We start from the raw sequence: 17,160 nt of genomic DNA, 5'->3' as shown, positions 1-17,160 counted from the left end.
GAGCAAAAGCACTCTGACGGTCACTGCAGCTTTATTGCCCCCAACCTAGGAAAACTAATAATGAGCGAATTGCTAGGAATGCACTTACACGTTTTCCAGTCTGCTCTCATAAACACAGGTTGAGAGCACGCTGCTCCCACTGCCTCCATCCCTTCAGTCCCCAAGAACATCCCGTGGTCACTCGTCTTCCCAGAGTGGTAAGGAGCCCAGTTTCACAGGTGTCCTCGAGAGATTTTCCTCCTTAATCCAGGAGGGTTTTCTGAGTGCTCCTACGATCCTTTCGTACCACGAGGGCCACAGAAAGAGCACAGACTTTGGAACCGGTTCTGAGCTTCATGAACTGATTAAAGCAAACATTTTCTTGGGTGCTTTCTTTTTAAAACATCTTATTTATTTATTTGAAAGATTTATTTTATTTATTTGAAACTCAGAGCTGCACAGAAAAAGAAGGAGTGGTAGAGAGAGAGAAAAAGAGAGAGAGAGGTCTTCCATCCACTAGTTCACTCCCCAATTGGCCTCAATGGCCGTAGCTACACCGGTCCAAAGCCGGAAGTCAGGAGCTTCTTCCAGGTCTCCCATGCGGGTACAAAGGCCCAAGGACTTGGGCCATCTTCCACTGCTTTCCCAGGCCATCGCAGAGAGCTGGATTGGAAGTGGAGCAGCCAGGACTCAAACCGGCACCTATATGGGATGCTGGCACTGCAGGTGGTGGCTTTACCCCCTATGCCACAGTGCTGGCCCCCAAAACATCTTTTTTATTTATTTGAAAGACAAAGAGACAGACTGAGATCCTCCATCTGCTGGTTTGCTTCCCAAATGCCCACAACAGCCAGGGCTGGGCCAGGCTGAAGCCAGGAGCCAGAACTCAATCTGTGTCTCCTACGTGCGTACTTGGCAGAGACCTAAGGACTTGGGCGATCAGGTGCTGCTTCCCACAATGTGCATTAGCAGGAAGCTGGAATCAGAAGTAGAGCCAGGCCGGCGCTGAGGCTCACTAGGCTAATCCTCCGCCTTGCGGCGCCAGCACACCGGGTTCTAGTCCCGGTCGGGGCGCTGGATTCTGTCCCGGTTGCCCCTCTTCCAGGCCAGCTCTCTGCTGTGGCCAGAGAGTGCAGTGGATGATGGCCCAAGTCCTTGGGCTCTGCACCCCATGGGAGACCAGGATAAGTACCTGGCTCCTGCCATCGGATCAGCGCGGTGCGCCAGCCGCAGTGCACAGGCCGCGGCGGCCATTGGAGGGTGAACCAACAGCAAAGGAAGACCTTTCTCTCTGTCTCTCTCTCACTGTCCACTCTGCCTGTCAAAAAAAAAAAAAAAAAAAAAAAAAAAGAGCCAGCGCTCAGACTGAGGCACTGCAGTACGGGATGTGGGTGTCCCCAGCAGCCTCTTAACCACTGCTGCGAAGCCTGGCTCTACAGGGCGCTTTCCATGTGCCAAGGACAGCTCTACAGTCAGTGCCCTGAAAATACAACAACAAATAAGAGAAGTGATCTCAGCCCTCTAGGAGTTCATGTCCTGGTGGAGGGAGATAGATAAACATACAAATAAACGTGTAGTATAAATTCAGGTAGGGATAAGTGTTAAAATAAATAAACAAAGCCTAGAAAAGAGTTCGTGACCATTTTAGTTGAGGTCTTCAGGGTTGGTATCTCTGAATGCCATTTGCATTGAGGCCTGACGAGGTGTGGGAGGGATCTTAAAGGCTGTTGCTGCAGGGGAGACAGGTGCCAATAGGATGGGCATGAGCTGGGTGTGTCTGAGTAGAGTAGGGCGAGGGAGCCTGAGGAGTTGGGTTTGGACTCCAGCTCCCACCACTCAGTACTCGCAGGCCTTTACTCAATGTATTTAACCTGCAGGAGCTTCCCGTTCCTTGTCATGACAGTCGTCCCTTGGTATCCACAGGGAACTGGCCCCATATGGGCGCCAGCTCAAGTCCCAGCTGTTCCACTTCCGATCCAGCTCCCTGCTAACACTCCTGGAAAGCAGTGGAAAATGGTCCCTGCACCCACGTGGGAGACCTTGATGAAGCTCCTGACTGCTGGCTTCAGCTTGGCCCAGCCCTGGCCATTACAGCCATCTGGGCAGTGAACAGCAGATGGAAGATCTCTCTCTCTCTCTCTCTTTCTCTCTCTGTATATCTGCCTTTCAAATAAATAAATCTTAGGGGGAAGAAAAGGGGAGAGAGGAGAGCAAGGAACAGGGAGAGAGGTTTGAGGGAAGGAGCCAAGAGGAAAGAGGCAAGTGTGTTTGGAGAACTTGCTGTGGGCTTTGCATCGGATCCTCTTTAACTGTATCTGAGAGCTGCCGGAATGATTGGAGTCCTGCTAATTACCCTTGACTGCCACAGTCAGTGTGCAGCACCCTGCTGAGGGAGCAGGTGGGTGCCTGGAAATCTGGGAGATGCAAGTTTTAAATACTTAAACTAATGAGGCATGAAATGATCGGAACAGAAGATAAAACATATTTAGGAATGTACAGAAATGAGTATCATCAAGGATTCGAGCTATAGCTAAGATAAGAGAGGCAAATGGGATTTACAAAAATCTTCCCCAAACCACTGTTTTCTGGGCATGAAGGATATCTACAAAAATTATGGAGATTCCTTTGACATTTGGACAAATCATCCATTCTATGTGAAAAGCAAGCTTCCTCAGGGGAGTCTCTAGATAATCATTTTTCTTTTCCACTCTGCAAACAGGAGTCTTTGTTGATGTAGGCTCCAGTATAAGAATGCCTTCCAGATCACCAATGCGTCCTTTCACAAGCCATCTTTGATGAAAAATTAAACAGAGGCTGAAAGACTTCCTGCTTCATAGCTAATGAGCAGATAGGAACACATTCAGGAGACGGATCCAACTGAAAAACGTGAATCTAAATGCCTTTAAAATGAAATAATATTTGCTTTTCAAAAATTCTGATTATAAAAGTCATGTGTACTATCAAATACCATGTAGAGAAGAAAGAAGTCTAGATGTACTGACACGGAAATATATCTATTATTTGCCGTGTATGTGTGTGTTGTGTGTATTTAGCATTTTACAATATGTTAAAGAGACACAGACTGAAAAAATGAAAGCATGGGGTCTAAGAAGGTATTGAAAATGTGCAAGGCAGGAATATGACCTTAGATGCTAAGCTGATTATGTGGTAGGAAATTACTGCTCGTGTAGCTATGCAGCCTTTCAAATCAACGTGTCGGTCAAACAAAACTCTAAACAGGGAGTAGCCAGCTTCCCCGTGTTTTTTGTTTGTTTGTTTTGTTTTGTTTTTTGTAAACAATGCTTTTTAATTTTTTTATTTAGAGAAGTATTCTTAAAATTTCTTTTAAAAATTTATTTACTTGAGAATCAGAGACAGAGAGAGAAAATGCCCATTTCCTGTTCACTCCCCAAATGCCTACAAGCTGTCCTATGAAGCCGTGTGCTGGAAAGTCAGTCCTGGTCTCCCACATGAGTGGCAGGAACTCAGCTGCTTGAGCCTTCACTACTGCCTCCCAGGGTCTACATCACCGGGATGCTGGAATCAGGAGTCAGAAGCAGGTGTGGAAAATGTGGGATGTAGGCATCTAAACTGCTGGGCTGAATACCTGCTCCAGCAATAATTTTTTTAAAGACTTATTTATTTATTTGAAAGTCAGAGTTACACAGAGAGAGGAGAGGCAGAGAGAGAGAGAGAGAGAGAGAGAGAGAGAGAGAGAGAGAGGTCTTCCATCCGCTGGTTCACTCCCCAATTGGCCACAACGGTGGAGCTGCTCCAATCTGAAGCCAGAAGCCAGGAGCTTCTTCTAGTTCTCCCATGCGGGTGCAGGGGTTCAAGGACTTGGGCCATCTTCTACTGCTTTCTCATGTCATAGCAGAGAGCTGGATCGGAAGTTGAGCATCCGGGTCTTGAACAGGCGCCCATATGGGATGCTGGTACTGCAGGCGGCGGCTTTACCCACTACCCCACAGTGCTGGCCCCCATCCAGAAATAATTTTTTAAAAAGTCATACTCTAACTATGCCTGTTTCCTTCCATAGATTTGCATGTTTGTGTAGACAAAGTAGGAAACCTGGAAAAATATATGTGTGTATGTGTAACAGTTATTGGCGCTTATCTTTGAGAAACCAAACCCACTGAGAAGAACTGTCAGGAGAATATGTTAAAAGAGAATTTTTATGTTCTATTCTATATTTCTGTTTTGTTTTTACAATGAGAAGGTAGTTACATAGTAATAAGTAATTAGGTCTTATAAAAATTAAAGTGAAAATCACAAAGTTTGTGAGAAATGGTGGAAAATTATGAACAGAACAAATAAAAGTTGCCCATAACCTCACAAACTCAGATGTGACTACTGTTCATTGTCACCGTCTGCTTGAACTGCTGTAGCAAAATACCACAGACGCATTATAGCAAAATACCGCAACAAGCATTGATTTCCCACAGCTCTGGAATCCGGGAGGCAGATCAGGGAGCCAGCATTGGTCTGGTTCTAGTTCTGGTGAGGGTCCCTCCTGGGCTTCTACAGGGCCTCCTTCTTCCTGCAGCCCCACAGAGTGGAGAGGGCTCTAATGTCTAATGGACACTAATCCCATCGTAAGGGGATTAGTGTCCCTCATGACCTCAGTGAAACCTAAAGCCCCCACTCCCTGATATCAACACACCAGGGGGTAGGGCTCCAACTAATGAATTTGGGCCAAGGAGGGGGGACCCTTGCCAATCCTTTCTGGTATATTTTGTTCAAGCCTTTTTTTTTTTTTTTTTCCTAAATGTACTTAAAATAGCTTGCCTTATACTACATATGTGCATGGCTTTATCCATAGTTTTTATCCTGCCATATTTTTTCCTTTTGTCATTTCATTGAGTGGATTATTACCTTAAGATAGATTCATGTAGGCAGAATTAGACAGCACAGACTTTGAAATATTTTTTGTGTACATTGCTAATTAGCTTTCCAGGAAGGCTGAATCCAAAAGAGTTCTGCCAATGCTGGGTAGAAGGACTTGCTATCCTGCACCCTTCCCAGCACTGACAATTTAGAGCAGAAACCCAGACACAGAGACATGGGGTGAGAGAGACACAAGCATTCACGCCTGATTGTTCTCACCTTGGCTGATTCCTTGCTCTGCAGAAATTACTTGGAGACTTGTGTGGCCCATGAGAGTACTAGCATGGCACCAGTCCCTTGAGCTGATGGAGGAGCAGCCTCTGGCCTTTCAGCTGCACACAGGGCCCAGCCCAGCTCTGCTGTACGCCTCACGCAGCCATGTGCGTGCACGTTATCCACTCGAACGTTCCAGATACACAGCCAGGATCCCCACAGCTATGCAGTGTCAGTGACTGCTCTGTAAGGAGGTGGCAAGGACAGAAGAGGCAAGTAGTCAACTCCTGTGCCCAGTTTCACAGGTCTCAGAAAGACCCTTTCTCCAGATAATTCCTTCTATTCAGGGCTCTAGTTCTAAACATTCACTGTTAGAAATTGATTATATGTTTAAAATATTTATTTATTTATTTATTTAGAGAGAGTGCTCCCATCCACCGGCTCCCTCCTCAAATATCTACAATGGTTGCAGTTGCACCAGCCCAACTCCAGGACCCTGGAACTCAATCTGGGTTTCCCATATGGGTGGTGGGGACCCAGGTACTTGAGCCATCACCTGCTGCCTCTTCAGGTGCACAGGAACAGGAAACTGGAATCAAGAGGAGAGCTAGGACCGCAACCCCGACACTGGGATGTAAGATGCAAGTATCCTAACCGGGGTCTTAACTGTCAGGCCAAACACCTGGCCAAGAAATTAATTACTTCTGGGCTAAGCAATACTATTGCTCTGCAGATGTTCTTTAATATGGAGATTGTCTCTGGAGGTGTAAAGTCATTAACACCCTGCTAGGAAATAGTTTCTCAAAATTGAAGAAACTGAGAAAATCCAAATGCTCAAGCCCTGGGGGATGAGGTCCTCTGAAAAGTGTGGCGGGGGTGGGGGGTGTGGAGGAGCAGGGAGAGACACAGAGCAGACAGATGGACAGCTTTGTGCCTTTGCCGGGCACAGGCCTGAGCTGTGGAACCCTGACTTCATAGAAACCAGAGAGATGTTTCGCGGTGTTATTTCAAGGTGCTTTAAACTTGTAGTCCAGATTATGAATAGAACCCTTAAAATACTTCTTCTCCCCTTGTTTTAAATCCCTCCTACTGCAAGGATCCATTGGCTGTTATTGTAAATCCTGTAAGCTTGAGAAGATTAATGTGTCAGTGAGGGTTTTCCCGAGACACAGAACCTTCTGGGGATGTGTATGTATTTGGAGAAAGAGATTTATTTTAAGACTCACATGATTGTGGAGGCTGACAAATCCAGAATCTGTAGAGTGGGTGGGCAGCCTGGAGACACAGGAAATGCTGATGATTCAGATCCTGTCTGAAGACCACCTGCAGGCAGAACTTCTCCACGTTGGGGTCAGTCTTTGTTCTATTAGGACTTCCAATGAATTGGACACTATGGAAGATAATAGGCATTGTTCAAGGCCCACTAACTTGTTAATCTCATCCACATTAAACACTCTTACAGAAATATCCAGAATAACAATTGACCAAATATCTGGGCACGTTGGCCCAGCCAAATTGATGCACAGAAATGAACCATCTTGGTGAATTTCCCATATACTCAAATTTCCTTCCCATATACTCACATTTGATATAATGCAAACATAATTCAATAAAATGTCCAAAACTTTCCCCAGTGAGGGTTGCTGGTAAGGGCCAGGCTCATTCACTAACTAAAATGAACTGTTTAAGTTCAGAATCACTTGTGTCTTTAATATTAGACTAACAGTTTGCAAAGTTTTTAATCCCAGGGCCTCTTTGCAGTCTAAAAATGATTGAGAACCCCAAAAGCTTTTGTTTATGTGGGTTAAATTGAATATGACCTTTATCACATTGGACAATAAAATTGATAGATTTATATATTTTTTGTCTTTATTTAATTTATCTGGGAGGCAGAGAGACAAAGAGAGAAATCTTCCATCCATTGATTGACTCCACAAATGGCTGCAATAGCTGAGGCTGGGTCAGGCTGAAGCCGGGTGCCAGGAACTCAAGCCAGGTTTCCCACGTGGGTAGCAGAGAATATGAGCCATCACATGGTGCCTTCCAGGGTGCACATTAGCAGGAAGCTAGAATCAAAATTGGAGCCTGATCTCCCACTGAGGCACTCAGGTATGGCATGTGGGTGTCTTAACTGCTGTGGCAAATGCTCACCCATGATACATTTTTAAATACTTACCAATTCATGTAAAAATGACAACACATTCAATAAACACTAACATAAGCATTTAATGTTAAACAATTGTATTTTCTAACACACACAGACAAGCACACCAAGCAGAGGAGCATTGTTTTGCATTTTTGGAGATTTGATTTTACAAAAGGCAACTGGATTCTCCAATCTGTTTCTACATTCAATTTACTATCTGTTGCTTTGTTTGAAATTTATGAAAACAATCTGGTCTTGAACAGATACATAGCTGGGAGAGAAGTGTTTTGTTAGCTGTTTTTGATAATTGGATATCCTTGAGTATATAGTATGTGCTGCCAAGCAACCATTGTCCATCTGCCAGTCGTGCTTTTAAGTAAAAATAATGTGCCACAGAACAAGAGGATACTGAGCCCACAACTCACCTGTCTGTAGTCAGGAGACTATGCTTGGACAACCAGTGATGTGTCCTGGCCCAAAGCAGGATGCAAAACTGCGGGGAGCAGCTCTGAGGAGGCAAGGGCGTGCATGGCTCCAGCACACCGTGGGTAGAGGTCCCAGAGCTGGAGGATCAATAGGATGGGTGCGCACGAGGCTGTCCTGCTGCAGGTGATCAGTCTCAGTCAGTGTCTCCTCTCCTTGACTTTGGCCCCAGAGGACTCTTTGACTCCTCTCTTGACCTTTTGGGTTCCACCAGCTGCTTTGCTTAGATTCCAAGACGTGTTTACCGGGAGTCTGTCTTTGAACTTGGCCTCATTGTCTGGGTATGGGGTTCTAAGCTCAGAGTTCTAATGTGCTGGTCTCAGGCTTGCCCAGCTTCTAACCCTCAAAATGCCTTCCTTGTGACACACTATGTTTGGGTCTAGAATTTTTTTTCTTACAGAATTTATGACTCAGTAATTTGAAGTCATATTATTTTTTTGAAAGATTTATTTATTTATTTATTTGAAAGTCAGAGTTACACAGTAAGAGAAGGAGAGGCAGAGAGAGAGAGAGAGAGAGAGAGAGAAAGAGAGAGAGTCTTTTATCTGCTGCTTCACTCCCCAATTGGCCACAATGGCTGGAGCTGGGCCGATCTGAAACCAGGAGCAGTGGGGACTCAAACTGGTGCCCACGTGAGATTCTGGCACTGCAGGTGGTGGCTTTACCTGCTATGCCACAGTGCTGGCCCCAGTGTCTTGTGTTTTAATGGAAATCATGCACATCAGTGTCATATCCTTACATGTGACCAGACCCCAGCTCTGTTACATCATCTTTGAGCCCTGTTCACTGGTTCATAGGTAACTGACAGATACATAAATTCTGTCTTGTAAAGGGGTAATTTTAATTAGCTTCCTCCACTTGTGGGAAACCCAGTTTTGTCTTTATTTGTAGTCATTCTCATAATTTAAAGTTCTGCTACTCTCAGCCCAAAGCTTCCTCAATGCCCTACACCCTGTGAATCAGATCAGTAATCTTGTCCTGCCTACCCCGCAGGGCTGTTGGATGACAAGTGTTGCAAGAAACCTATTCTGAACCACACATACAGTAGCTGGAGGTGTGACACAAGGGCCCTTAGCGGGTGGGATGCTTCATATCCACCTGAGTGCAAAAGTCAGACATTAGTTCATGTACTCGCACGCTAGATTTAGCATAGCTGCAGGTGTTGGTTTTGATACTAACCTACAAAATCAGGTCTTCCTCACATGTCTGCCTTTAACTTGAAAGTGGCTGTTAGAAAAAAATGGTTGAGTAGGATGGCCTGGAGTGGTGGGATGCTAAGGACACAGTGACCAATATGACAAGGTTTATTTACTGTTGCGTTTCATCACCAGCAGGTCCTCGTGTCCGATTGTCTCTGCTGCAGGAGCTCAAAGTGTGGAACTGAGTGCTGGTTTCTAGCAAAATATCTAGGACCTGCCTAGCCTCTCTATGGAATGCCTCTTAGCTACACTTTGCGCAAGCTCTTTGTAATATACAATAGACCAGTCATTAAACCCCCTTTGGAGATCACAGTTACAATGGAACCCCTCTCCGAGGTCTCCCTCCCAAATGCAGGCATTTGGAAATGAGAGTCTAAACTTCTGTTTGTTAAGCATGTTCTGAAAATTGGGTTTCCTTTTAGGGTAATAAGAATAATTCTGGAATTACATAGTTGTAATGATTAGAGAAAATTGTGAGCATATTAAATATCACAGAATTGTAAATTTAAAGTTGTTATAATTACAACTAAAAAAAAAAAGATGTATTTATTTATTTATGTGAAAGGCAGAGTTACAGAGAGGCTGAGGCAGAGAGAGAGAGAGGTCTTCTATCCGTTGGTTCACTCCCCAGGTGGTCACAAGGGCCAGAGCTGCACTGATCCAAAGCCAGGATCCAGGAGCTTCCTCCAGGTCTCCCATGTGGGTACAGGGGCCCAAGGACCTGGCCATCTCCCACTGCTTTCCCAGGCCATAGCAGAGAGCTGGATTGGAAGTGGAGCAGCCGGGTCTCAAACTGGCGTCCATATGGGATGTTTGTGCTTCAGGCCAGGGCATTAACCCACTGCACCACAGCGCCGGCCCCTAAATTTATTTTTTTTAAGATTATTTATTTATTTATTTATTTGAGAGGTAGAGTTTATAGACAGTGAGAGGGAGAGACAGAGAGAAAGGTCTTCTATCTGCTGGTTCACTCCCCAAATGGCTGGAACGGCAGGAGCTGAGCCGATCCAAAGCCAGGAGACAGGAGCTTCTTTTGGGTCTCCCACACGTGTACAGGGGTTCAGGTGCTTGGGCCATCTTCTGCTTTCCCAGGCCATAGCAGAGAGCTGGATCAGAAGAGGAGCAGCTAGGACTCGAACCTGCACTCATATGGGATGCTGGCACCGCAGGCGGAGGATTAACCTACTTTGTCACAGTGCCAGCCCCTTAAATTTATTTTTGAAAGCTTATTATTATTATTATTATTACTCCCTTGAAAGGCAGATAGAGAGAGAGAGATCTTCTATCTACTGGTTCAATTTCCAAATGCTAGCAACAGCCAGGGCTAGAACAGGTCAAAGCCAGGAGCCTTGAACTCTGAGTCTCCCATGAGCGTGGTAGGGACCCACATACTGATGTGGGCTGTGGGCGCCCTCAGCCATGGCCTTCCCCACTGCGCCATGATGCCCGCCCTCCTCCCTTATACTTTAAATTTCATCTCTAGATTACTTATAATACCCAGTATAACGCCAATGCTATTCAAGTAGTTGTGTAGGGAATAATAACAAGAAAAATTCATGTTCAAACAAAAGGGAATTTTATTTTTTTAAATGATTTTCTACCATAGATGCAGAGGGCCGACTGCACTCCTAAGAGAAGAGATGAGAGGTACACAAGCCTTAGGCAAGAACAATCCTCCAGTTCAGAGAGGAGGGTAAGCTACAGGCACACCATGTTTTCTGCCTCCAGACCATTCTCTACCAAGCCCTGTGGGTACGAATCCTGAAGAAAGGGGCCTTCAAATAAAGAGCAAGCATAAGCGGAGGGTGCAATTCAAGCAGAAGCCCGAGCAGGCAGGGAATGACCTTTCTCTCCCCTGTGAGGTGACAGCCAGAGACCAAACCCACCAACAAAAGCCAGTCAGCTGCAGGAGGGCCGAATGGGCTCAGCTAGAGGTCAAGTCGGAGGGGGAGCGAGCCCAGTGTTCTCCCAGGTAACCAGAAGCCAGAGAGAGAAGAGTCACAGAGGCTGGACCTAAAGCTTATTATGCACCATCTGGATTAGGAAAAGGTAAAAACAGCCCATCAAAAGTTGAAAATCTAATAGCTGAGAAAATTGGTCTTCAGTTTCAGTAGGGCCCATTGAACACCAAGCAGAATTAGTAAAAAAATTAAGCCTATTGAAAATTCAGAACTGCGGCTGGCGCTGCGGCTCACTAGGCTAATCCTCCACCTGCGGCGCTGGCACCCTGGGTTCTAGTCCTGGTCAGGGCGCTGGATTCTGTCCCGGTTGCCCCTCTTCCAGGCCAGCTCTCTGCTGTGGCCAGGGAGTGCAGTGGAGGATGGCCCAAGTGCTTGGGCCCTGCACCCCATGGGAGACCAGGAGAAGCACCTGGCTCCTGCCTTCGGATCAGCGCAATGTGCAGGCCGCAGCGCGCCAGCCGTGGCGGCCATTGGAGGGTGAACCAACGGCAAAGGAAGACCTTTCTCTCTGTCTCTCTCTCTCACCATCCACTCTGCCTGTCAAAAAAAAAATAATAATTCAGAACTGCAAGAATAAATTTTGGTCGGCGCCACGGCTCCTCCTGCACCCACATGGGAGACCAGGAGAAGCACCTGGCTTCCGGCTTCAGATCGGTGCAGCGCGACAGCCGTAGTGGTCACTTAGGGGGGTGAACCAAGGTGAGGAAGACCTTTCTGTCTGTCTCTCTCTCACTGCCTAACTCTGACTGTCAAAAATAAATAAATAAATAAATAAATTTCCCAGGTGCTCATAGTGGGGGAAAGATTTCCTAGACTGACAATAGATTGTCAAAGAAAATAGAGCTATTCTCTATTAGTCAAACTATAAATCAAGATGAGAAAAAATAGATATTTTCAGATATGCAAGAACTTGGAAAGCTTTATATGAATAATTACTCAAGGTTCAAGTTACCAAAACAAAAATAAATTCAAGAAAGAAAGTCTTAGGACATGAGAAAAGTGAATAGTGACAATAGTAAAACTTCTAAGTCCAAATAATTTTTGATAATGTAGATGAAAATCTTAAGACAATTGTTAATAAGCTATTCTTAAGAAATAAAAGGATTATGTTAAAAATAGAAACTATTACAGTGGGCTAGCACTGCAGCATAGCAGGTAAAGCCACCGCCTGCAGTGCTGGCATCCCATATGGGTGCTGGTTCGAGTCCCAGCTGCTCCACTTCCAATCCAGCTCTCTGCTATGGCCTGGAAAAGCAGTAGAAGATGGCCCAAGTCCTTGGGTCCCTGCACCTGCATAGGAGACCCAGAAGAAGCTCCCTGGTTCCTGGCTTCAGATCGGCACAGCTCCAGCCATTGCAGCCATATGGGGAGTGAACCAGCGGATAGAAGACCTCTCCTTGTCTGTGTAGCTCTGACTTTCAAAATAAATATATCTTAAAAAAAAAAAAAAACCTATTACGGTAACCCACTACAGCAGTGTCCAATAGAAATAATGAAAGAAATAATTAAAAATACTATTTGACGGGGGCTGGCGCTGTGGCGTAGTAGGTTAACCCTCCACCTGTAGCACTGGCATCCCATATGGGTGCTGGTTCTAGTCTTGGCTGCTCCTCTTCCCATCCAGCTCTCTGCTGTGGCCTGGGAAAACAGTGGAAGATGACCCAAGTGCTTGGGCCTCTGCACCCACATGGCAGAACAAGATGGAGTTTCAAACTCCTGACTTTGGCCTGGCCCAGCACCAGCTGCTGCACTCATTTGGGGAGTGAACCAGTGAGTGGAGGATATCTCTGTCTCTTTCACATCACTCTGCCTTTCAAATAAATAAATAAATCTTTAAAATAACAATAGCATCCCCGCATGCACCCATGCCATATTGGAGTACCAAGGTCTGAGTCCTTCTTCTGGCTCCTGATTCTAACTTCCTGCTCCTGCAGGCCCTGAGAGGCAGTGGTGACGGCTCCAGTAATTGGGTTCCCTCTACAGACTTGAATTCACCACTCCCAGCTTCAGCCCTGGCCATTGTGGACATTTAAAAAAGGAAACAGCAGATGGGAGCTCTCTTTGTCCAAAAAAACAAATAAATAGTTGAAACGTGCTTGAAAGTCAGGGGGATGTAGTGAGGCCCAGGCTGGTGTACACAGCAGTGAGCTGCAGATTCAGGAGCAACGGGAGCAAAACAGGCAGAAACAGGGGCTTGTGACGGGGTCTGTGATTCTGCACCTGAGCCCATCAGAGCAGCTGAACGTGCAGTGTGTGGGCTGAACTGGGGCTTCCTTAAGGGTTCTCAAGAGATGGGTAACAGGATCAGACATGCTTTTAAATGCATATTTGTGGATGGGCTGTGTTTCTTTGAATAAAACTTTTTTTTTCCGGAGACTACATTATGTGAATATTGAATTATTAAGGTATAATGTATATAGGTGAACACTGCTAGGTGGATACCTGGGAAGGAAACCCTGGAGGACTTCTTTCTATTCTCTGTCCTCCCCTGTTGGAAACGTCAGTGGTAAGTCTGTGCTGATTAAAACCTGAAGGGCAAGACCGGATGGACAGAGATGACAGAATCTGCACTGATAGTGAAGACACAAGCAGAGACAGAGCAAGAGAAGACAATGGGGGTACCACAGGTAACTGAGAGGCAGCTGCCAGCAATGCAGGTGAGACCCCCAGAACTCACTAGCAGCAGCTTCGAGGGGTGTGAATACCCGGTGGCTGCACATGGTGGGACAGCCAGAGCCGTCCTGTTTCCTGATTGACTTCTGGCCCAGTTTGAACCCCAGGATTGTGGACCCGGGAAAATAAGAATGGCCCTTTCCTAAGACTGCTGACAGCTCTAATCCTCCTACAGTGCTCCCAGAACCATCAGTAACTGGGTCAGCTCCAGGGTGCACCGAAATGGAAACTCTCAGATACTGCCGATGCATTACACACTGGCGAAACCAGAACAGCTTTGTGGAGGGTGGTTTGGCTGTTAAAACACTGACAGGAAAATAATTCTCATTCTGTCACCCTTTGCCTATGAGAGGCGCCCAACTTCCGGCCCACTCCCCCAGGAATTTACTTGCTCTGATGTAATAGCTATCTGGTGAATGTCTCCCTGTGCCTACCACTGTGGCAGAGCATGGGATTTGAATGGCCTACAGTACCTGTCCCTGCCCGCCAGGCTTTACAGTCTGGCCAAGGAGAGAAAACACATCATCCAGTGAGCTGGCAGGGACAGTGCTGGATATGCCGACACTACCGGCCATCAGCGGACAAGGCTGCGGTCCAGGGAAACCTCCCTTTCCCCCTCCTCTTTCCATCTATCTATTCTTTTACCACATGGTTACTGAGTACTCACTACATGCCAAGCTCTGTAAGTTCTCAGGACAAACAGGTTAGCAAAACTCAGATGTCTTGAAGTAGGTGGGGGAGACAGAGCAAAGAAATAAAAGATGATCAGTTTCCAAAGTTAGGAAGGAAGACAACATTATGCTATGAGACTGTATAATTTGACCATGGGATTCAAGTCCACTTCGTCTCCAAATTCCTCGCTAATCACCTTTTCCACTGGCAAACTCATCTTAAAAATAATATAGCGGCCGACGCCACGGCTCACTAGGCTAATCCTCTACCTTGCGGCGCTGGCACACCGGGTTCTAGTCCCGGTCGGGGCGCTGGATTCTGTCCCGGTTGCCCCTCTTCCAGGCCAGCTCTCTGCTGTGGCCAGGGAGTGCAGTGGAGGATGGCCCAAGTGCTTGGGCCCTGCACCCCATGGGAGACCAGGAGAAGCACCTGGCTCCTGCCATCGGATCAGTGCGGTGCGCCGGCCGCAGCGCGCTGGCCGCGGCGGCCATTGGAGGGTGAACCAACGGGAAAAGAAGACCTTTCTCTCTCTCTCTCTCACTGTCCACTCTGCCTGTCAAAATAAATAAATAAATAAACAAACAAACAAACAAACCAAAAAAATAATATAGCTAATTCCACTCCTAAAATTTCCTTTTTCCTCTTTAAAGTTGTCAGGACAGGTCCCTGGACTTGGCACGCAGCTGTCATTCCCGTGGCTTCTTAGCAACCATGTCAGCTTCAGATCTGTACAGCCCCAGTTGCAAAGTTACTTAGTCACTTTCCATCTCTGTGACGTTGGGCAAGCTGTTAGTTAGACTGTTGTGAACCTCAGTTTCCTCAACTGTGAAATGGGAATAACAGTACAGGTCAAGCGTGTAGGACATAATACACATGCAACCCATGGCTGCTGTTAGTGAGAATAGCATTGCCTGTAAACATAGACTCAGCCTAAATCCAGAGAATCAGGGTAGTCTGTCCAGATTTAGAGCCATATCTGAGTTAGATTTTTGTGCCTTATGTTTATGAAATCTTTCTTGAGTGTTTTAAGTTTGGAGAGAGAAGAACAATGAAAAATTATATTGATGAAAGAAGGTGCTTGTCCTCATGGAGCATTTTCTAAATTAAAGATATCTTTGTAAGAGCTTCCAGCGAGCGCGCTTTAGCTGTGTTTTGGCAGCACTTTGGGGAGTGGTGCTGGGGCGCTCACACACCCTGTGTTTCTGGAAAGCTGCAGTCAGAGCTCTTGTTCCTGGAAGAGTGACGTTAGAGTGGCCGTTTGCTTCCAGAGAGTCTATTACGCCCTGATTGCAGGGTATCACGGCATCAGCTCTATTACATTCTCGGCTCCTGGCTGCCACTTTGCCTTGACACCTCAGTTGTTTCCAGTTCTGACCAGTTCTCTGGAAGGCGGCTATGGGAGTGTGAGGGGCCCATCCACCTGAACGTTCAAGGATATTCTGTACCCCTCAGGCTGGAGGCCTGGCGGCACACAAGGGATGGTATTTTGATTGGGTCCTAATCCAAATACCAATGCTCACCAACCTCTCCGAACATAGCTTCTGTGTCTTGGATTCCTGCTCTCCAAGTGCTTTATTTTATTTTATTTTTTGACAGGCAGAATTAGTGAGAGAGAGAGAGAGAGACAGAGAAAGAAAGGTCCTCCCTCCATTGGTTCACCCCCCAAATGGCTGCTACAGCCGGCATGCTGCGCTGATCAGAAGCCAGGAGCCAGGTGCTTCTCCTGGTCTCCCATGGGGTGCAGGGCCCAAGCACTTGGGCCATCCTCCACTGCACTCCCTGGCCACAGCAGAGAGCTGGCCTGGAAGAGGAGCAACTGGGACAGAATCCGGCGCCCCAACTGGGACTAGAACCCGGAGTGCTGGCGCCTCAGGCAGAGGATTAGCCTAGTGAGCCGCGGTGCCGGCCTCTCCAAGTGTTTTAGGTGTTACTACCCTGGCATGGGTAGTGTTCTCCCTATTTTCTTACAGGAAGATTGAGTGACATTCCGAAGGGTTAAGCTCAAGACTGACAACTAGCCAGGGTTTCTCAGCCGTGGCACTATTGACATTTTGCCTTAGATATTGCTGGATGCTTAGCAGCATCCCTGGCCTTTGCCAGTCGAGGTCAGAAGCATCTCCCCTCCTCATTGCTCCCACTGTGCCAACCAAAAATATGTCCAGACATTGCTTGGTGTCCCAAGGGGCAACATTGATCCTCAGCCCTGGCTAGAGAATCTTTCTGGCTACAATGTCCCATGTTGAAATGGCAACATTTTGAATATACTGTATTGTGTTATTAAAAATTTTTAGAAAATGAATGCATGGACACACTAATACTTGATTTGAGCAAGACCTTACTGGCATGTCTTTGGCATATTTGAGCAACCCTAGGAAGGTTCCCACGGCTAACTACACACATTTCCTCAATACATTGCTTCATTGCCCTTGAAGAGGCCATGGGAGCAATCAAGACTGTAAGGAGATCCTTGAAAGTGCACCTGCTCAGCTCACTTTTTTTTTTTTTCTTTTCTTAATTTATTTTATGTCGCTCCCCCTCTTCGTGGAGGAGCAACACAGGACCCTGCGCTGTTCTTTTCGTCTGCTCGGCCCTCCCCGGGTTTGCTGCTGGTTCTTCCCGGGTTGGCTACTATCCCTTCCACCTCCGTGGAAGGGCAGTTCCCCCTGGCCGCATTCCCCACTTCCGCAGGGGAGCGGCACACCGCCGGCCGGCTTTCTCGGGGGCTGCACGGGTTCCCTTAGATGTTCCCCATAGATGTTCCTGGTGCATGTTCTCTCTCCTCCTTTATAGTCCTCCTCCGCCAATCCTAACTCGGCTGCCCACACGCCGAGTACGCTGCTCTCCTCTAATCAGGAGTAGGTCCTACAGTTTATTAGCTGAACTGGAGGCAGCTGTGCGGAAGCTGTTTACTTCTCTCCCAGCGCCATATTGTGGGAGAGCAGATGCA

General features: G+C 46.7%; 1 long non-coding RNA gene across 1 annotated transcript; it reads right to left on the bottom strand.

Annotated features, from left to right (window-relative positions):
* Positions 1-1,481: 1,481 nt before the first annotated feature.
* Positions 1,482-9,705, bottom strand: LOC127492600 (uncharacterized). The gene is made up of 3 exons (XR_007922105.2): positions 7,651-9,705; positions 6,306-6,469; positions 1,482-5,323 (listed from the first exon to the last, which is right to left on the bottom strand). It is a non-coding gene; the product is annotated as an uncharacterized lncRNA (long non-coding RNA).
* Between the last annotated feature and the right edge of the window lie 7,455 nt (positions 9,706-17,160).

This window comes from Oryctolagus cuniculus, chromosome 16 (assembly GCF_964237555.1).
Source record: "Oryctolagus cuniculus chromosome 16, mOryCun1.1, whole genome shotgun sequence".
In the NCBI taxonomy this organism is placed as follows: domain Eukaryota; kingdom Metazoa; phylum Chordata; class Mammalia; order Lagomorpha; family Leporidae; genus Oryctolagus; species Oryctolagus cuniculus.
This window is presented reverse-complemented; position numbering and strand designations above follow the sequence as displayed.